Genomic DNA, 18,040 nt, shown 5'->3' on the forward strand with positions numbered 1-18,040 from the left:
GACAGTGGAGCTTCAGGGGCGGTGCATGGAAGACTCCGCCCCGCGGCTTCGGGCTCGCGCATCGCGCGTGCGCGCAGGTGGGCGTGGGAGGCGAGGGCGCTCCTAGCACGCGGCGTGCGCGCGCGCTCCCCTCGGCGCCCTCCCTCGCCAGCCCGCCGGCTCAGCCCAGGCGCGCGTCACTAGGGGTGGGGAGAAGGGGGTGGGGCCGCGGGACCGGAGGGGCCCGAGCGCCGGCTGCGGAGCCCCAGCTGTAGCTGGGCGAGGGCGGCTGCGGTCGCGGCGGCGGCGGCGGCGGCGGCGGGAGAAGATGGTGGCGCTGGAGGTAGGAGCGGCTGGAGTGGAGCTTTATTCCCAGCCTCGGCACCAACGCTGTCGTTAGCGTCGCCTGCTTCCGCGGGCCCGCGGACCCAGCTGTCAGGCAAGGTACCACCGCCAGGGACTGGTGGGTAAATGCGGGGTCCCCGGTGCTGATGCTGCCCCCGATAGAGACCCGGTCCTCGCCGAAGGGCGCCTGCAAGGAACAATAGTGCGGATGAGAGGGGACAGCCGGCGACATCCAGGGGGCAATGACTTGAGCCATCGAGCTAACGGGGCGGGGGAAGGGGGCGCTGAGGGTATGTGGTGTCCGGTGCGCGCTGAGATTCGGTGCTTTGGGGGCAGCGGCGGGCCTGATGACAGTCATGGCAGGAGTGTGTGTGTGTGTGTGTGTGTGTGTGTGTGTGTGTGTGTAAAAGGTAGAGCCGAAGGGATGGGGGTGGCGTACGGTGTTGGGGGAAGGTGTTGGGAGATGACATTTCCAGGAATCCCCGCTAGGATCCCTCAGCTCTCGGCTGACTTCTCCGGGAGAAAGAGTGTGGTGATGGCAACGATGAAGTGTGCAGGAGGCACTTGGTGTCTGAGTGTGGAGGGAGGCATTGGGGTGGTGCGGATTTGTAAAATCCCATGTGTGTGAATCTGTGTACGTGTGTATACTCGCGTGATTGCATACTGCTCTCCAAACCCGGAGATCTGCGGGTGCCCTGACTTGCTGCCACCCGTTGACTGTAGGACAGTGTTCGTTATTTCGACCCTGCAACTCTGAGCACAGTCTCGGTTCTGCTCCTGCCGCGTGGATGCCCGGGTGTAGGGATTCTCACTTCCCTTTGCTTCCCCTCACTTCCCCCCTTTTTCACATGTCTCTTGACATGGGGATGTGGAAGTGTGCATATGGCTTTGGGCACATGGAAGGGAAACAGGATAATGGTTACCCTTTCTGGGCTTGCTGGCATCCAGGTTTTGAGGGAGCTTCCATCCTGTGACACTTCTCCTCTCCTCAGCCCCTGTTGTGTAAGGGTCTTAGATGCCCTGACTCTGCAGTTTCTATTGTTTATCTCTTGTCTGACCTGAAGGAAAGGGTCTTTAATGGTCACAACCTTCTCTCTGCCCCACAACTTTGAATGTCAACTAGACCTTCTTCCACATTTAAACTCTGGAAATCTTATGGCTGAAGAATATGGTCTTTTTTGTGGGTTCTTGTAGAATGAACTCTGGAGGTGTATATAAGAGATGGGGGGTAGTATTTAAAAAGAAGAAAAAGATCATACTGAGAAATGTTTGGTATCCCCCCACCTCCAGCCTTGGTCAGCGTCACACAGGCAGGGCGTTTTCCTTAGGAAAGGGGATACTTTATTTCTACTGCTGGTGACATCCACTCTTCCAGCCTTCACAATGACTAGGTGGTACCATGTATTATTCGGGAACTGAAATCCCCAAAGACCCATGGTGATGGGGTCCCAGGTCAGTGTATCTGCTTTCCAAGCCAATGTAGCCTGCTAGTAGGGAATTTGGAAAATGTCAAGCTGGCAGTAAGTCACCCAGTGGGAGCCAGGACACAGAATTGAATCCAAAGTCTATAGCTGTTTAATTGTTTCTGTGTGATAAAGATAGGCTTGTGTGGGGTTGGGCAGAGAGAGACAGGAAGGGAGATAGCATATTCACATGTGAGCCCACTGCAGTTTGACTCCCCAGCTCCTGTATTTCTCCTGCGGTATTTATAGGAATGAATGCACCTTTACACTTAACATCTTGATACGTCTTTATTAAAATGTTATGGGACTAGATTAACCTGCTTAGAACCTATTTTAATCGTAACACCTTAGATTCTACTGCATTGCTGTCAGAATCCAAACTGGCTGCCTCGGTCCTCTTGAAGAGCCTGTAGCAGTCATAGCTACACAAGTAAGTGTACGACACGTTGGCATCAGACGTTTCTTTCTCTTTTAAAAAATTTTTGTTTTGTTTTGTTTCGCAGAGGTTGCATTGAAAATAATAGAACCAGGGCTGTCCACATATGTTTTTTTTCCTTCTCTTAATTAATGTTGATCCGTAGACCAGGTTTTCTTGGAGCTGTGAGCATTAAAGTAAATTTCCTCATGTCCTTCAAGTCAAGCTTTCTAAAATTTTAATATGAGGTTGTTGGATCGCATCCAAGGTGTAAGGATAGATTTATAAAAATGAATTTGGAATCTTAGTTCTTTACTCTCTTATTAGTTCTGCCAGTTTCTTTCTGAGAAAAGTACTTTGGAATGTAAAAGGCATTCTAAGAGGTTTTAGCTTTTTTTTAAAAAAGTTGTCTTTATATTTGCAAGTGAAATACGGAGATATCAATGTCTTACAAGGAAGTTTAAGAATGTTAGCAATTATCAAGGTAAATCAACTGTTTAGAAAAAGAATAATTATACAACAGCACAATTGATGACTCAGGAATTAGTGATTTCCTTTCTAACGTAACTGTGATGATTTTTAAAATGCAATGCCCAGCTTTCTAAAGATTGGACTATTAAGGTTAATGATACAGCTTGAATCCTGTAATTCAGTCTGGTAAACAGTTGTACCTTTTGCTGTAGCCTGCAGCAAGTAATTTGTTTTGCATGGATGCGTCTTCTTCACTTAAAGGAGCATTAATTCTTTTCTTTTCCACTATTGGGTCTTTTAAAGAAGTTTGTTTTTCGGAAGACTTGGGAATAAAAGATGTCTGAAAATTGACCTTTGGGGCCAAAAGGAATAAACTATGGGTACCGTGCGGGAGGTGGGACTTACATCCTGCAAGGAAAAAGTAATTGTTACAGTTGAGAGAATTTCAAGCACTAAAATCCAAAGTTAACCCTTTGGGTCACAATGATTAATTTACAAACGTTTGTTAGTTGCCTACTACATCTCAGGTAGTGTATACCTTTGGATAGAGTTTGGGAAATGTTACGGGGGCTGGAGATTTGAAGAATAAGGAGACTTAGATCCTGCCCAGAGGAAGTTCATGGCCAGGAAGGAGAGACAGGGCATGCATGTAACGAACTACAAGAATGGTGGAAAATGGTTAAGTGCTGAGAAAGCTATATGCCTGTAGAGCTGTAGGAGTTCACAGGATACAGCAATGACTTCAGAAGGAAGAATCAAGAAAGATTTCTTGGAAAAGGGAGCCTTTGAGCTCTGATTTACATAGGTGGAGTTTGGGCTGCCGGGGAAGGAAGGGTATACTGGGGGAGGAACAGCGTAGCAAAGGTGGAAATTGTGTGCCCATTCAGGGAACAGAATGGTGTGCTTAAAAATTCTTTCTCAGTAAAAATGGGGGAAAAAAAAGAATGATGTGCTTTGGCTGGAGCGTAGGAGATGCCCAGAGATGAAGTGAGAGGTAAGGTAAGAAAGAGAGGGTCACTCAAGGCTGTGGGGCAACTTTTATGTGGATTGTATTCAGTAACTGCCAGGGAGCCTTGGAAGGTTTCTGAGGAGGAAGGTTGACAGGACCAGAACTGTGCTTCAGGGTGCTAATCTTGAAGCATTGTGTTGGATGTATGAAATGAGGAAAGAATGGCAGTAGCTAGACCAGATAGACTCTATTGTCAAATTAGGGGCAAGAGGAAATGAGACAGTGGGAGTGAAGGGGAGAGGGCAGACTCAAGAGACAAGACACAAGAGTAACCTGAACACTGAGCAGGGAAGTCAGAGGTCATTGTCAGGCTCAGCTGAGAGAATGCTTGGGTCATTGTCAAGAAGGAGCTTCAGAGAAGGATGAGGAAGAGGGGAAAAAGGAAGTTCCATTTTGGGCCTGACAGGTTTGTCCAGATGAAGGGACTACAATACAGGGGTAGGTCTTGGAGAGAGGTTAGAGCTACAAAGAGAGGTTTGTAAGTCATCTACTTAGGAGCAATTTTAATGTCTCAGGAATGGCCAATAAAGAAAATGGAGCAAGAAGAGGCAGAGGCTAAGGGTGCGATCCTTGGGGGATGTCTGTGGGTTGGAGAGGAAGAGAGAAAAAAGCAGATATGAACAATGTTAAACAAGGGGCAGTTGCAGGAATGTGGTGGCAGTAGTGTGGTGTCATGGAGGCTGGGAAAGGTGAGGGGAGCATCGTCGTTCCTATAGCACGGCACAGGGGGATGAAGGTGCAGTGAAGGAAGAGCCATTGGATTTGACTCCTGGCATTCCTTGATTATCTTGAGGCAGGTAGAAGTGTAGCCAGGCTGTGAGGGGTTAAAGAGGAGAGGGTGATGCACATGGAAGAAGTGAGGACAGACTTCCTTTTTAATAAGTGGGGTGAAGGAGAAGGAGAGAGAGTTTACTACATCAAAGGTAGGGTGTAGTATAGAGAAAGTAAGTTTTTAGTATAAGAAGACCTGAGCCTACTTTATAAGCGGAGGAGAAGAAACCATTGAAGGGAAAAGAGATCAGAAATGTAAGGGAGAGGCGAAGCCGATGGGACGGAATCTTTAAAAAGATGGGACTCTTCAAAGGAGGGACTCTTTTGAGACAGAAGCATGGGAACTTTGTGGTAGAAAGAAAGGAATTTGGCTATAGTCTTCTAAGTCAAGTCAGAGAGAGGAGGGCAGGTTGAGGTCATGAGTAGAATAATAAAGACTTGGACTAAGTGCTGTGGAAATGTAGTGGTGACTCATTCAGGGGTGAATAAAAGATTATCACGCAACTATGAGGGCCTCATGTGTTTGGAGAGCATGAATTTGTGGTGGAACCAGTTAGCCCTATGTAATTAGTTTGACAACCATTTATGTAATTTTTGTTATTAAAATTAATAACATTAAATGTTGTTAAATACAGTGGTTCCTCCTTCCCTTAAACTCAATGAAAAGAGAAAAATGTTTGCCTTTAAAATTAGCTGAATAAAAGACTCCACCTGAAGTATTTCCTGTGACTATTTTCTCTCAGGGATTGCCGACTTCAATAAATAATGGGGGAAAATGTAAGTGTTTTTAAAAAGATGAACTTTCCCTATCTGTAATGGCAGAATGTTGCAAAAGAAAAATCAAGTGTAGCACTTCACCCAACACCATGCCCATCATAAGCACACAATAAGTATTTTTTGCATGAATAAATTATTTTTTTTAGTAAAGTAGGTACAGTATCTAAGATCTAAAATTTCAGGATTTCTTTCCTATTTACACTGTGGACATTGAATGAGTTGCATTCCATGGCCTGTTCAAGTTTATGACAAAATTAAAACTTTTATTTATTCATACCTGCTATACACATTGAAGCTTTACAAAAGTTTTTTTCACAAAATAATTTTGTACCCTTTAGACCCTTGAGTTATAGGGTCATGTCATGATTCCAGACAAGTATATAGAAATTCGACTGTGGTGAGTGATGATTTTGAGGTTCTAATGATGAAATCATTTATTCATTCCTTCAACAAATGTTCACTGAGCACCTTCTCTCTTCCATTCACTATTCTTGGTGCAAGGGATACAGCAGGGGGGAGAAAGTCCCTACCATCGCCGACCTTTTAGAGGAAGGAGATTAAAACATAAATAAGCACATATATAATATGTCAGGTGGCAGTGCATGCTATGAAGAAGAAAGCAAGGAATGAATAGAGTGTGGTGATGTAGGGGTTGCTGTTATTTTATATGGAGTGATCAGGAAAGGCCTTGAGCAGAGAGAGCTTAAAGAGCTGAAAGAGTGAGCCATGCAGGTATTTGAGGGCAGGGCCTTCCAGGCAGAGAATGTCAAGAGCAAAGGGCCTGAGATGGGAACATGCTTGGCATGATCAAGGAAGCCTCACTGGTTGGTTTCCTCGCTTCGCCTGGCCATGTAGTGTCACACACACATGATACCTGGAGCGGTCACTTAGGGACCCTGCAATGTGATGCCTTGCCTTCAGGTATTGAATCAGTTGCCTGTAAGGCTGTATCACACGTACCATGTTTGGGCTGACCTGTGGGTGAGTCAGTGCTGAGTTTAAAAAGATAGATGTCCTCAATCACACGTTTGAGTTAGAAAATTTGAAGAGTGGCTGTGTCTGAGTAGTGATGAAATACTAGACAGCTGGAAGTAGTCCTTCTCTTGGAACTGCACATCACTTTTCTGTGGCCTGAATCTTCTTCAGTGATAGGGTTCCTTCTTCCATCTTTCATGTCTCATTCTCAAGTCTAAGGTCTTTGAAACTAGAACTATATTTTGTTCATCTGGGCATACCCTGCAACCCATAGAAAAACTCTTTGCATTAGTAAGAGATCATCAAATATTTATTGAAAGGAATGGATGAGATATTTCCAAAGATCTATTCAGTTGTAAAGAATGAGGGTAAAGCTCTTTTACCTTGATTCCTGCAGACACCTGTTTTTCAAAGAGGACACAAAATCACCACATGATGCTAAGTAGTTTATGCATGCAGGGCCTGAGACGAGGACTTGGGTACAAGTAGTCTCTTTGGGAGGTGATCCCAAGAAGCACACGTGAAAGAATGGAGAAAATGAGACAGGGAAGGAAGGAAAACCAGTAAGAAAAGGGGCAGATTAGTGAGCAGATTAACATTGTGGGCAATGGAGGCTCTGTTCTTTATGATTGTCCACCAAGCAGTGGGGAAACTGGGATTTTATCCACAATTTAATACTGGGGGCATTAAGTTCCCAGCACTTTAGTGCTGCCAGTATTAGCCTGAGCAACCTTTGGAGGCACCAGAGAAAGCCGTTGCGTAGCTAAGCAGAGAGTAAAAGTGGGCTAGAGGCGGGAAGCTGTCAGTGTGCAGGGGAACTGTCCATCAGAGCTACAGGTGAACTCCCAGGTGGGCTGAGGGGACAGCACAGCAACAGCCTCTGTTGCACATGGCACAGGGATATCATAGGGCATATTTAACAGATAAGAATTTGTTTGATAGCAGTTACTGGTACTTTATTTTAGGGATTTTAATGTATTGTAACAGCTTCCTGCTCTTCAGGTTCACTCACAAGCCAACTATTGACAATCCTCAATTATCTGGGATGGAGATTACCACATATGCCCATGTATAAGGTACCCTTGATTATGAGGTGGTCCCCAATTTTCCAACGAGGTGGTTTTTTAAATGGCTTTACATCAACTTGAATAAGCACGTGTTAGGGATGTAAATAAAGGATGAAATATCTACTTATATTTATTAATCTACTTGCATGTATTTTAACTCACATTATATAAAATTAGTAATTTAAAAATATGACATTCTTTGGGGCTTCCCTGATGGCACAGTGGTTAAGAATCTGCCTGCCAATGCAGGGGACACGGGTTCAAGCCCAGGTCCAGGAAGATCCCACATGCCGTGGAGCAACTAAGCCCATGTGCCACGACTACTGAGCCTTCTCTCTAGAGCCTCAGAGCCACAACTACTGAGCCCACATGCCACAACTACTGAAGCCCGCACTCCTAGAGCCCATGCTCCACAAGAAGAAAAACCACTACAATGAAAAGCCCATGCACCGCAACGAAGAGTAGCCCCCGCTCATCACAACTAGAGAAAGCCTGTGCACAGCAACGAAGACCCAACGCAGCCAAAAATAAATAAATAAAATAAAATAAAAACATGACATTCTTCCACTTTTGCACTTCACAAAATCATTTCTTCAAATGCTTTGACTTCAGAGTTTTTTTCATCATTAGGCCACTTTCGGCATATTCATTTCTATCTAACTCATTTGAAATGTAGTACTTCTTGAATTTCCGTATTATGTTGCCCCTGTACACTTAATTCTAAGCCCCGTGTGCCCATTCACATTGTGTAAGAACAATTGTTTTTTTCCTTTCTTTCTATACGCGTATATTCCTACTCTCCACAACCCAGCACTTCTGCATGGCTCGTAGGACATCCAATACAGGCAGTTGTGAAGGAGTATATTCTTAAATTGGTGTTAAAATCTTGGCCCCCTTCATTCATTCAGTCATCTATTCTATTTCAATCCTATGACCTCCGTAAGCATCCCTATCTAGTATTGATTGCAGTTGTTTCTGGCTATCTTCTCCAAATAGTTCTCAAGTAACCTCTGAAACATACATCTCCTTTTTATAAAATCTTCAGTCTTACCAGGTAAATGTTTTTGACATGGTTTCTCCCTTTAAAATCAGTTACCATCACCTCCAGGATTAATGAATTGCTTGATTTCAGTTCCTGTTATCTTGGAGATAATAGGCTTTTTGCTTTTTGGCATTCAGAAGAGAGTGATTGAGGGAATGCCTCTTAGGATGGGAGACTTCATATGGAGTTAAATACAAGGTGACTTTCTCTTTTCTGAAATCTAATTTTGGGGGGACTAGGAATCTCATCTTATTTTGTATACACCAAGTAATCATGGGGGTTGTTCAAGTATAGTGGTGGTAAAAGCCATCCCTGCCCACTCTTTGCTCTCCAGCCCCCTCTTCTGCTCCATGGTGGATTAATTAGTGTGAAAAATACTTCAGTGATTTTGTTTCATGAAACAGGTGATCAGCCATAATTCTGAACAATGTAACCATTTATCTTGCTGACTTTTGATAAATTTTGTATCTCAAGATCAATTCTGTATTAATTGACAGATACACTTTATTTTAGAGAAGAGGTATACGTGACAAGGTGTGCATAAATCCTTTATCCTGTAAATTGTAGCATATCTTAAATGCAAAGGGACAGCTTATCATTTAAAGAAATTCCACTTATCAGGAATAATAATTACCCTCTCATGTGGCTATTCAATGAATTAGGATTTTTATACTGGATTTACCTACATGGATCACACTCTATTTCCGTGCCTTTAAACTTGTTTGACCATGATCTCTAGTGAGAATACCATTTACATCATAGCCTAGCAACATAGATGAGTGTGTGTAAACACACACATACACAAACATATAGCTGAAACAAAAGATTCACCTAACAATACTTGTCCTTTATTATGTGTAATGCACTTGGATATTTTCTCTTCTATTCTATATGGTTGTCAACCCAGTAAACTGATTTCAGCTCCAATGGGTCCTGACAAGCGGTTTAAGAAACAGTGTTCTGTTGTATTACATCCATCAGAAGAGTGCTTATTTCCTTATACTATGAAATAATTTCACATCAGAGAGTTTTTAAAATTTGTTTCAAATTATTAGCATATTTGGATATTTGGTAGTATGAGTGTAGGAGGTTACAGTAATACTAAAGGGAAATTTATTTTTGAGTAGATGTTTTATTTCCCAAAGAAGAAATATTAGTGTGGAAAGTGGAACAAGATGAATGGATTGGTTCTTAAATCTAGCGGCTTTCCTGGGCTGTATGAACCATGCTCGGGCCCTGGGTCCCAACTGCATTGCTGGACTGATCATCACTCATGGGTCTGGTCAATCTCTCCTCATGGTTCTTTCCTGCCCTTCTCCCTTCCTGTCTCTTTCTCAGACCACTGCCCCCAAACCCCAGGAGTTCTAGATGTTCAGTTCAATTACTTAATTCTCAATTTCAACCTAACATTTCTTCCTAGATGTAAAACTAGTTTTTACACCCACTTCTCTTCCAAATAGCTTGAAAGTACAAGAGTCTTTTTTTCCTGAGCTAATACCTAGGAGGGTTTTTTTTCCTAAAGGAGCTAGAATTTGTTCCACAGGTGGAATGTTTCCATAGTGTTGGGTGGTATGACAGTCTAACGTAGTCTGATGTTCAGGTGTGATTGCACTCTTTATGGCTCTCCTGTTGTCTAGTGGAAGGACATGTCAATTCCTGTTTTCAAAGCCCAGTAGGCTCCCCGTCCAGTGAATGAAAGCAGGTTAACATCATAGCTATGAAGTGCCAGGTGTTGTGCTAAGCACTATACAACATACACAGTTAACTCATTTGCTTCTCATACTGACCTCGCTTACTCTTCATAACTGTATCAGGAGAGGACTTATGTTACCGATACAACTTGGGTCTCTCAGAGGTTCTCTCAGTGACTAAAGGGCAGGGCCAGAGAGACTCACCTCGGGTCCAGGGATGGGATCAGGCCCTAACAGCTCCTGTCTGCTTTGTCCTAGGGCCCAGCGGAAGCCCTCCACACCAGCTGCCCAGCTGGACTCCCTTGTTTATGGTGCCCTTGTCCCATCTGGGATGTCTGTGTATGCATAGCTGTTGCACCAGCATCTCTCCAATCTCTGCACCCTGGGGTAGAAAGGCTCAAGACAGATGTAATGTGGTACTGCCACTGATTAGCTACCAACATTGAACAAGTCTCTAGATTGGGCTGAGCCTCAGCTTCCCCAGCGGTAAAAGTGGGGAATGATGAAACCTGCCCTTCCCTTCTCGTCCCCCAAAGGGCCACTGGGAGGGTCACATGGGCTATCAAGGGCTATAGGAAAGTAAGGTAGATGTGTCACTTCCCTCATAATGACCTTGGGCAAAAGTGACATCTCCCTCCTCTAGGCTAGGGGTTGGCAAACTGTTTCTGCATATGGCCAGATAGTAAATAGGTTCCGAGGGGCCACACGCGGTCTCTGTCACAACTTCTCAGCTCTGCCGTTGTGGTGCAAATTGTGTAAAGCAATGAGCAGGGCGGTGCTCCAATAAAACTTTATTTCTGGATGCTGAAATTTGAATTTCGTATCACTTTCACTTGTCATAAAATTTTGATTCCTCCCTTGATTTTTTTCCAGCCATCTAAAAATGTAAAACCACTCCCAGCTCCCAGGCACTGGGCCAGATATGTTGCATGGAACTTAGCTTGCTGACTCCTGGTGTACATGTTCACAGCACTTTGTACCACTTGTTAGTGAGCAACTCCAGTTCACTTTGGACTGCATCAATGTGTGCTCACTCTATTCCATCCCTCTCTTGTCCTTCCAAAATACACACCCACCACTGACATTTTTTCATCTGTAGCACTGGGAAGACTAATAGCACGTAGATACTCTGCACACATATACACACATACATAGTATATGCTGAATACATATTTGTTGAATACATGATTTATATGATAAGAAAATCTGCTACTTTTCTATGTATCTTATTTTTCCATCTTTAAAAGGAATTCTGTCTATTTTCTAGTAAACCTTTGGGAATGATTAAGTTAACATTTTGTAATTAAATTTAAGGGCTTTAAGAATCATGGCTTTCGCCCCTGCTATTAACCAAAAAAGGAAAAGAATGTCAGGGAAGAAAGAAGGGGAAAGCAAACAGACAAAACAAAACCAACATTTCAGCATAAAAAGGGCTTATTAGAGAATAACCGAAGTGGCCAAACGTTTAGCTTTGGTCCCTGGGGCTTTCTGTCGCTGTAGGAGCTCTGGAGGCTGACGTGCTTTTGTGCCTCAGCTGCCAGCAGCCCTGCTTTTTGCTGTGCTTTCCCAAAAATTTAACTCAGGGCCCAGAACTCTGCATTTGGCTATACATAAAGACAGAATGATAGAATGTACTTTATCTTTTCATCTGTATTTTCTCAACAGGTATCAAGGAGTCACATCTCTTAAGAGCAAAGCCTTGAACACAACTCCCGTTTTATTTCTTAGTAGGTATATAGGCTCGGGAGTGGCAGTATTAGGAAATACATAAATCTAAAATTTTCTTCTCAAAATAAGATGGACAGAAACTGGATGGTGGAATTACAGCATGCATGTGTGTTATTTTTCCAAATAGTCTGTGATGAAGATATTACTCTGTGTTCTGTCATGAGGAAATTAAATATATGTGCGTGTACGTGTGTGTGTATTTAAGGAGGGGGAAGGAATATGCTAGAAAATTGGAACCAACATCATTAATAATCTATGCCCCTTATTAAATTTGTTAAGGATAAATACAGTTAGGTCAGCTCTCAAATAAGCACTTACCTTTTTTAGTCTGCCAAACCATGTTAACCTGGAGAAAAGATCCATGGCTGGTGTAAAAGAAATTATCAAGTGTGCTTTCGACTTGGCGTAAGTTGTTACTGCTCTGGTAGCTGCTGTCTAGCCTTGAAGACAGAATGTTAATCCAGTGTTAGAAGTGCATATTACATTTAAGTCGTGTGAGGTATTCGAACGAAGCCTGCTTGGGGAAGAATGGAGCCTGAGGCGCTCAGGATTTTGTTCCCTATTATGTCTGAGCTGCTCCCGGTGAGACACAACATACCACTTACTGGCAGTGCAAAGACTGTTCTCAAAATTACTCTAGGTGGATAGAGGCAGAGAGGGCGAGGGAGGGGGCCAGGCTTACCTGAGAACTGCAAGGTGGGGGCGTGGTAATTACCCATCTGTCTGCGGTTTCTTGTGTGGCATGAGGCTCCCCTTGATGAAGTAGAGACTGTGCTTATGCAGGTGGATAATTAAGGTTTTGTTCATTATGTTATCTGCACCGTGAATCTTACCTTTTCTTCTTGTACTGAGTAAATTTTTTCCTTCCTTGCAGCCCCCTCCTCCTTCTTTCTTCCGCTTGGGGAATTACAGTGGGCTCTTTTACATCTCATGGCTTATTTGGATGGCTCCCTTTCATGCCAGAGGTTTTCAGCTAATGTCTGGTCATCATGGATTGTCCATTCATATTAAGGCTGTGACACCAAAGATGGCCAGGCATCTGTATTAGTTGGCAGGGTTTGTAAAGGTCTTAGGTTGGGCTCCCCAGAGCAGACACTGAAAAGAGGGCTGGTGTGTGCAGGCACTGCCTTATTAAAGAGATGCTCCCAGAGGAGACTGGGAAGGGAGGGGAGAGGCAGTCAAACAGGGTATGATCTCAAAGGCACGAGGGTGGGGAAGCTCTGGTATGATATGGCCTCAGGACTGTCCCCACCAGAGTCAGTGGGGTTGGCAGTACAGACTCCATACCTGTCAGTCATTGGGTAAAGGCCCTGGGCGTGAGGGGGTACGGTGGGGAGGGGGACGTACATTCTCAGGTATTTCTGGTTCTCTGTTTGAAAAAGCAAAGCTAGTGCAGCCCTCCCCAGAAGAGTCATAGGTGCTAGCTGTGGACCGGGTGGGGATTTGGATGTGACACCAACATTGTCCACCACCAGACCAGTGGCTTCTCCTTGGAGTGGTCGGCCAGGGAGCCAATTCAGCTGCTTCCCTGGGAATCCCCAAATGCCAGTCCTTTTCCTGAGAAGTGGCTGTTGGCTTCTGGTGATATGTGTGTGTCACATCGAGCAGAGGGCTGGGATCCAACTGGTTACAGTGAATCGCCTGTTTCCATAGCCTTCTGTACCTCCATCCTTTGCCAGGCCTGTATCCCTGCGGTTCTACAGTCTAGTCACTTCCAAAGAAATGTGTTAAAATCTCGTTTGTAGATATTCTCTCTCCTATTCTCTTTGTGGCTTTATGGCTTATCTCTGCCTTTATACTCATTTAAGTGGGATCTTGAGAGGAAAAGGATAAAAATGTACACAGTCAAGTTGTCACCTTTAACCAGAAGCCACTCAAAATAAAAGCTAAAGTAGAATTGTGGACTGAAAAATATATCTGAATATATATACACACATCTACATATGTACATATATATGCTTCAACATTTATATTCCTGCAGCTCCATGGAAGTACACTAATAGTTGGGAATTAGCCAATCTTAGTATCACCTAGCAAAGTGGTATATTAGCCAAAAGGAATAGTTACAATCTGTTACAATCATTAGCTGGGTACTGTGAGTCAATGGTTGTTGTTGCTATCTTTGGGCTAAGCAAGAGGACTTCTGTCTTCTCCAGTATTTTTGTATAGTACCACCAGACGTGGTAAACTGCAGATGTCAGCATGAACCCTGGTTCCCATGTTATCACATCAGAGTTCATCTTGGCCGTTAACTAGTAAACAGAAACCTAAGTACTAATAACTTTGACAGGCTCCAAAGCACTGTCTTGTTATTTAGGGAATCTTGAATTAAAGAAACTGCCCTCTGTGTAGAATAGGTTTATGGAACACGGGTTAGGTTCCGTAGGGTGCACAGAGCCACCCTCTCCCGTTCTCCTTACATGGCTCCTTCAGGTCCACTTAACAGACTTGTTTTCTCTTCCCTGTTGGAATCCAGTCTTGGACAGTTTCTTTAGATTTCCCTCTCTTGAGTGGTGAAAAGTTAAATCCAGGCTATTGATCACATAATATAGTCCAGTGTAATAATAAAAATTCCAAACTCCTGCCTCATTCCTGACTTTTAAAAATTGCACGGTAACCTGAACACAGTATAGAAATCTCAAGTGTATAGTCTGTTGAATTTTCATGTATCTTAAAACCCATGTAACTAGCACTTAGGTGAGATACAGAACACATCCTAACCCTCCCACTCGCCCCTCAGGCTCCCTCTTGGCTCTTCCCAGTTAATATCAACCAGCACCACAAAGGTAACCACTAATTTGACCTCTATCACCATAGAGCATTTTGCCCATTTTAACTTCGTATACGTGGAATCATAGAGTATGTAACCTTTTGTGTCTTACTTTTTTGTTCAATACTGTTTTCAGGATTCATCTGTGTTGTCGTATGTATCAGTAGTTCATTCCTTTTTATTGCTGTTTGGTAATCCATTGTGTGAATATACTGAGTTTATTTTCCATTCTTCTGTTGAAGGACAGTTGGGTTGTCTCACTGTGAACATCCTTGAATGTTTATTTTGGCGCACATAAGCACTCATTTCTATAGGAGTGGAATGGCTGAGTCATAGAATGGGTGTACATTTAGGTTTTGAGCTGTCCCCCAGAGGTTTTCCAAAGTGGTTGGACCCATTTACTGCGCCAACAGTGGCCTATGAGAGCTGCGGTTAGACCCCGTCCTCGTCAGCACCTGGTTTCACACCATTCATTTAGCTCTAGCGGTGCTGGTAGGCGTGTAGTGGTGTTAAACACGTAGAGCTTTCGACTTCACCTCCTCCAGCTCAAGCAGGCTGCTTCTGTGGAGCCCAAAGGAAACACATGTCGCTGTTCCACAGGCAGTACAAGTGCCTTTTGCTGCAAACACAGCCCCTTCTCCTTTTGCCCTGCCGGTTCTGACTAAATTTTTTTTTTTTTTTTTTTTTTGCCGGACGCGGGCCTCTCACTGTTGTGGCCTCTTCCATTGTGGAGCACAGGCTCCGAACGCACAGGCCCAGCGGCCATGGCTCACGGGCCCAGCCGCTCCGCGGCATGTGGGATCCTCCCGGACCGGGGCACGAACCCATGTCCCCTGCATCGGCAGGCGGACTCTCTACCACTGTGCCACCAGGGAAGCCCCTGACTAGCTTTTTGATTTCTCGTAGCCAGAGTCAGATAATAACACCTGGGTCCCAAACTCCAGAGGGCCTATGTCAAGCTCCCGGAGTTTTTCTTGAAGCCTCTTTGCTTGGTGTGTTAATCTGCTAGGGCTGCCATAACAGACTACCACAGACTGATCAGCTTGTCCAACAGAAATCAACTGTCTCACCGTTCTGGAGGCTGGAAGTCCAAGATCAAGGTGTTGGCAGGCCTTTTTCCTCGGCTTGCAGACAGACACCTAGTCTCTGTGTCTTTACATGGTCCTTTTCTCATGTGTGCACATACTTGATGGCTCTTCCTTTTCTTAAAAGGACACCAGCCGTGTTGGATTAGGGCCCCAACCTCATGACCTCATTTAACTTTACCTCTTTAACGGCCCTCTCTCCAAATACAGTCACACTGGGGGTTGAGGCTTCAATGTGTCGGGGCGGGGGGCACACAATTCAGTCCATAACACTTGGTTTGGTGTGTACGTGGGAAGAGTTCTCTGCCAACTCTGCAACAACACATGAAGTACTCACGTGGCAGTCAGTTTTGTTCAATCAGAGTACAATTGGTCATGATTTAAATTACTAGTTGGGAAGATTTTTTTTATAATAGGAGTAAAACACATACAGTAAAGTACAAAAAGTATGTACATCTTCAGTGTACAGTTTGAGGAATTTTCCATGTGTATAAACCTGTGTAACCACCACCCAAATCAGGGTGTAGAACATTGCCAGCACCCCATCGATTCCCCCAACCTCTACCTGTTCCCCCCTCCTCGGAGGTAAGCACTGTTGTGACTTCTATCATCATTTATCAGGTTTGATGATTCTTGAACTTCATATAAAAAGAATCACATATGTACTTCTTTTTCGTGCAGATTCTTTTACTTGGCATAATATCTGTGAGCTACATGCATGTTATTACAGGCATCAATGGTTCATTCTTCTCATTGCTGTATAGTGTTCAGTTGTATAAATACACAATGATTTGTTCATCTGTTCTGCTGATGGACATCTGAGTTATTTGCAGTTTTTGGCTATATGAACAAAGCTGCTATGAACGTTCTTATATATGTCTTTCTGTCTTTTTTCCTGTTTCTTGGATATGTATTTAGGAGTGGAATTCCTTGATCATAAGGATTGGTGTGTCTAGTTGGAAACATTTTAATAATTTGTTTTTGTAAATACCTTTCTGTTTGATGTCTTAACATATCCTCTTCATAACTCAAGGATAGATGTAGGTATACATGTTCTGCTTTAAGGCAGAGATGTGTTTTGTTGATTTTTTTTCTGATTACTTTTATTGTCCAACTCCGTTAACAGAATGAGATTTTGTCACTTTATATATCAAAGGTAAATGAGGCATATGCTTGTGATACCAAGCAAGTTATTCATACATATTTGAGGAATGTTTTTGTCACACTCTGTTAAGAAGTCAGCAACCATCCACTAACACATTTTGTTTGCTTTATCTGAATCAACAAGTTTATGCATTCAGAATATTTTCATTAAAAATAGTTTTATGCACAGCAAAACAAGCCAGTGCATACTATAATTTTTAACATCTTAGTTTTAAACATTAATTGAGCCCCATTCGAACCAAATTATATTCGTTTTCGCTAGAATACCATAAAGCAGCTTTAAAAAACACCTAGTAGTAATAAAAGGGAAAACATTTACATATTGTCACATAAGACACTGTTGAATAACATAAGATACTGCTCAAAGCACTTAATATGCATTAACTCATTTAATTCTCACAACAACACTATAAAGTCTGCTATTATTATATACCTCATTTTATAGATGAGGACACCGAAGTACAGAGAGGTCAAGTGACTTGCCCAAGATCACACAGCCAGCAAGTAGCCAGGATTCAGAGTATGTACACATATAACCACTATACAACACTGCCTTTTAACTCATTCTTTCATCTTTCTGTTTACTCATGGGAGAGAGGGCTGAGGGAAAGAGCATTCCTGCTTTTTCAATTCTTAGACATTTTCTCAGTTTAGATTAAAGCTGTAGCAGTTAAAATCTTTATTGTTACTTAACAGATTCTGTTAATCAGATGCCTAAAGAATGCCAACCTGCTCTCACTGCCTTAAAAAAATCACATTAAAAGAATACCAACAGAAATAGTGTTACAGATGTAGAAAACAAACCTATGGTTACCAGGGGGGTAAGGGGGGAGGATAAATTGGGAGATTGGGATTAACATATATACACTACCACATATAAAATAGATAACTAATGAGTACCTACTGTATAGCCCAGGGAACTCTACTCAATACTCTGTAATGGCCTATATGGGAAAAGAATCTAAAAGAGAGTGAACATATGTATATGTATAACTGATTCAATTTGCTATACACCTGAAACTGACACAACATTGTAAATCAACTATACTCCAATAAAAATTATAAAAAAAAAAAAAAAGAATACCTCTCTCCCCCTTTTTAAGCCATGAGGTTATATTGGGAAAATCTGTTAAGGGGGGAGCCTGGATGTTCCTACAGACCCTCTGAGGCCCTGAAAGACCGGCTTCTGTATAACCGGCTCTTTATGGCAGGAGAATGATCCTTGGTGAGAGGGGCCTTAACCACCGTGATCTGAGCACTAACTCCTTTCTCAGTGTTCACCCTCCAA

The 18,040-nt window shown here is 43.2% G+C and overlaps 1 protein-coding gene across 6 annotated transcripts in view; it reads left to right on the forward strand.

Annotated features, from left to right (window-relative positions):
• Positions 1-203: 203 nt before the first annotated feature.
• The window catches only part of APBA1 (amyloid beta precursor protein binding family A member 1), a 240,876-nt gene continuing 223,039 nt past the window's right edge, over positions 204-18,040 (forward strand). For 4 of the 6 annotated variants that reach the window (XM_060300862.1, XM_030877032.2, XM_030877033.2 and 1 more), the window contains exon 1: positions 208-423. The gene's annotated coding sequence lies outside the window, so the exon portion shown is untranslated. Of the gene's footprint in view, positions 443-18,040 lie in introns of all 6 variants that reach the window. The other 2 variants (XM_060300863.1, XM_060300861.1) reach the window with 2 other exon arrangements.

The sequence above is a fragment of the Globicephala melas genome, chromosome 6, assembly GCF_963455315.2.
Source record: "Globicephala melas chromosome 6, mGloMel1.2, whole genome shotgun sequence".
Lineage (NCBI taxonomy): Eukaryota > Metazoa > Chordata > Mammalia > Artiodactyla > Delphinidae > Globicephala > Globicephala melas.